Source organism: Otolemur garnettii, unplaced genomic scaffold (assembly GCF_000181295.1).
Source record: "Otolemur garnettii isolate 467f Iridium unplaced genomic scaffold, OtoGar3 scaffold00011, whole genome shotgun sequence".
Taxonomy (NCBI): Eukaryota; Metazoa; Chordata; class Mammalia; order Primates; family Galagidae; genus Otolemur; species Otolemur garnettii.
Genome location: NW_003852406.1, coordinates 33,794,687 through 33,799,143, shown reverse-complemented (window position 1 = coordinate 33,799,143; position 4,457 = coordinate 33,794,687).

Genomic DNA, 4,457 nt, shown 5'->3' with positions numbered 1-4,457 from the left:
AAAAAAAAAAAAAGTCATCTACTGAGAGTGCAGTCAATTCTATCTGTAGTTCTCTAGGTGTCATGCTGATATTAACTCGGTGAGGCTGAAATGCTAATTTGAGTGTGATGTCCTGATTCTCAAAGTCAGTGAAGCTTTCACTGCATTCTCCAATTAATAAGTCTGTAACAGCTTCACTTGATTCTTCTGTATTCTTCACTTGATTTGCATATATCATGCTGCTCATCAGTGGCTGTTAATTGTGAAAGAACTAATGTCTTATAAAAGGCTGTAAGTTCTAGAGTTTTTCCAGTACATGTGGATTTGAATTCTGACTCAATCACCCACTAGCTATTTTAATTAAACCACCATACTCTTAGTTTTTTCCTACTAAAATGGTGATCCCAATCACTGTTTGTAACAAATAGCTTCTGAGATGAAGCGTATAGCATAGTAGCTAATATACTAGGTCTGACAATTAAATTTGTGGACTTGCCTCTGTGTGGCATATGTTGGCAGCACTGTATAGACAACTTGGTAAGGTTTCATAACCTTGGTATATCAGTGTCTCACAGCTGTGTTCCTGTTGACATGGACATGTGGAGGTTTCTTGCTGAGTGGTGTTCATCATTGTTGTATGTTTTTGAGTCCTGTCATGAGAAAAGTGAAGCTTGAATTAGAGCAATGAATCAAACATTGAATTTCTTGTTAAACTTGGCAAGGGTAGAAGTGGAATCAGGGACATTTTAGTCCAAGTTTATGGGTATAATGCCAGAAAGAAAATGGTAGTGTATAAATGGACTAAACGTTTCTCTGAGGGGAAAGCATCACTGATGAAAAGAGGTCAGGATGACCAGTAAGGTGTAGAACTGATGACAACTTTGCAAAAACAGTGAGGAAAATCTTTAATGAAAAATCTTGGCATGAGAAAGGTGTGTGCAAAAATGGTCCTGAAGGAGCTCACTGATGAATCAAACAAAGAAGACTTGAGTTTTCTGAGACCTTCTGGAGAGGCAAGATGATGTTTGCACCACACTGTCACTGGTGATGAAACATGGGTGTACAAATACGACCCTGAAACTAAGCGTCAAAGTACACAATGGAAGTCAGCCAATTCTCCATGACCAAAACAGTTCTAGCCATCAGTCCAAATCAAGAGTCAAAACGATGTTGCTAACCTTTTTCAATATCAGTGGGATTGTTCCTTATGAATTTGTACTGACTAGACAGTTAACCAAGTTTACTATTTGGAAATGCTGAAAGGCTATGTGAAAAAGTTAGATGAAAAGGACCTTACTCTTTGCCAACAACTCATGGTTCTCGCACTACCACAATGTACCAGCTCACTCAGTACTGTCTTTGAGGGAGTTTTTAGCCAGTAAACAAATAACTGTATTCAGCCAGCCATCCTCCTTATCCCCCTGATCTGGCCCCTAGTGACTTTACCAGAAGATAAAGGGAATGTTGAAAGAAAGACATTTTGATGACATTTGGGACATCAAGGGTATGGCAGCTCTGATGGCCAGCTCAGAAAATGAATTAAAAAATTCCTTTGAAGGGTGAACTAGGCACTGGCATCAGCCCATAGCTTCTCAAGGGGGAGTACTTTGAAGGTGACTGTAGAGTTATTTAGCAATGAGATATGAAGAACCTTTTCTAGGATGAGTTCATGATGTCATTGTCAGATCTTGTATATCACATGCTCAATAAACGTTAGTGCCTTCTCTCTTTTTTTAGAAGTCAAAGCATTTCCTCCTTATTTAAATGGTACTCACCCTTTGGGCTCTAGGGAAGTGATAGGAGTGAAAGCTGATTATTATGGAAACAAAGTTTTGTATTATAGGTGTGGTAGGTATAATAATGCCCCCCTCCAAGATGTCTATGCCCTAGCCCCCACAACCATTTTAGGTTAAAGCACAAAGGGAATTAAGGTTGTAGATGAAATTAATGCTGCTGATCACCTGACCTTATGATAGGGAGATCTGAACCAGGTGGGGGGTGTGTGTGTGTCTAGTTCTAGCCACTTGGGAGGCTGAGGCAGGAGGATCAGGAATTTGAGGACTGCCTGGGCAATGTAGTAAGAGTTCATCTCTTAAAAAAAAAAAAAACAGACAGGGAGATTAAGTTAGAGTAGAGAGACTTAATGGGCGGATGAGTTAACACGAATGAGCCCAATGGAGTCACAAGGATCCATAGAATGGGAAAAGGCAATCAGAAGAGAGAATCCAAGAGATGGCATTATGAGGAGGACTCAGCTTCATACTGCTGGAAGAAGGAAGAGCTAAGGAATGCAAATGGCCTTTATAACCTGGAAAAGATAAGCAAGCAGATTCTCCTTGAAGCCTCCAGAAGAAACATAGCCCTGCCCAAAGATTGATTTTAGCCCAGTCAGACCCATTTTAGACTTTTATAGAACTGTTGCTTAAGTCACTGCATTTGTGATAATTTGTTATAGCAGCAACAGGAGACTAATACATTTGGGATGCTGAAGGAAACTGCAAAAATTATGTTGTCCAATCCATTCATTGTATAGACAAGGACTTTGAAGTCCCGTGAGGTGAGAGTGCCCAGGAAGGAATATGTGTGGTCTGGGGATGGATGTGCTTAACTGGGCTGTGCCAACTGGCCACAGTGACTGCCAGTGGATTCTGTGAGTCCAGGGAGGCTGTATTCTGACAGCACGTAGGGGCTCCCTAACAGATGACAGCTGAAGAAGAAAATGCATGAACTCATCCTATGGAATAATTCTGTGAATTGTCTTCAATAATTACCTAGTTTGTTCTGAATATGATCCTTCTAGACCTGTGTAGGTCTGAAATTTTAGAAATCAGAGGTATGTTTTTCTGTCTCTCAGTCAGTGCTATACAGATGGCTTGTCTCTGTGCCTTCTCAGGGGAGGCCTCACTGCCTGGGCTTTGTGCATCCTGCCAGGTGCACAGCCTCTGTTTCAATTTGCAGCAGTAGCAATGAAGGGATTTTGAAGGCTGAGGCTACCTAAAAACTTGTCCATGGGTTGAACCAAAGTCTTTGGTAATGCCATCACTCACTAAGCTATTCTGTGAGCCAGCCACCTTGGCTCCATCCATCTGGGTGTCTGTTGTGTCAGGAGCAGCTCAGTAGTCACCACATGAAATACATAAAAACTTGCTTAAGCTGTCACAGAAAATTGATTTCTTAGCCCCCATGAGGTCTGATATGCCTGATTTTATTCAATACCTCTCCTGTTATTTAACAAAGAGGCCAGAATTACACTTTAATGGGGAGGTAAAGAAGGGTTTTTCACACTTTCCAAGGCCACAGATGCAGTTCCCGCCTGCTTGGTGGTGGAACTCACTACTTGAGAATTGTTTTGACTGTGACATTATGAAACATTAGTGCTTCTCAATTTTTTCACAATTCTAGATTCCAAGCAGTAAAATTTTCTCTAAGAATGTCATAATACTTCTTGCCAACAATAACAACAAACAAAAGAAAAAAAAGAGAGAGAAAAGAAAATAAAAGAGAAAAAAGTCTTACAGCATAGAAGGAAGTGAAGTAATTTAATCAGATGTCGGGGGATGAAGCCTTTTCATTATATATGGTTTTAATATCCAGAACAATAATTAGAATGGGGATTTTAAAAGCATTATGCCAAAAGTGTAAAGAGTTTTCACTCACTCTTCTTCCTTGTACTGATATTACGTGGTTTTGATTTAAGCTGTGTTTTTTTCCCCCAAAGATGCTGTACTTCTTCCACCAATCATTTCATTTTGTTCCTGCATCCTAGATTCATAGGTACATTCAGAGGGAGCTTCAGTGGTTTAATATGAGACAAGAGAAAGAAAGGGTAGGAGGCCTTTACATCATCCTGCTGGTGGGAGTGTGGGCAATGATCCTGAGTAATGGCTGATGTCAGTTTACCACCTCTTAGAAGTGGGTTTTACCCCTTTGCTTTTCTTCCCTCCCTTTACTGGTACGAACGTGACTGAACAGCAGTGCTTGTTTGGAGGCAGAGAGTCCAGTTTTCTTCTGCCTTGCTCCTTCTCCAGGGGCTCAGCTTTCCTTCATCATGGAAGAATGTGGGGTAAGGGCTCTCCCAGACTCCTAACTTTGGGGTGACCCTTGGCTTTCACTTCTGTCCCTTGGGCCTTGGCCCAGGAGGTGGACAGAGTTGTCTAGTTTTCCTGCAAAGGTAAATGGCTAGCAGTTCCACATGGCCTCCCTGGGTCCTGGCTTGTTAATTATGGTAGAGCTTCTAAAGCTAAGTATATAAGTGGGGTATGTAAGTAGAAATAAAGAAGGATATTTCACACAAGATTGGCTGTTATGCCCAATTCATAATTGCCAGGTCATGGAAGAAGCCCAAGTACCCATTGATCCACGAATGGATCAACAAACTGTGGTAATATGTACACCATGGAATACTATACAGCCATTAAGAAGGATGGAGACTTTATATCCTTCATGTTCACATGGATGGAACTGGAAAATGTTCATCT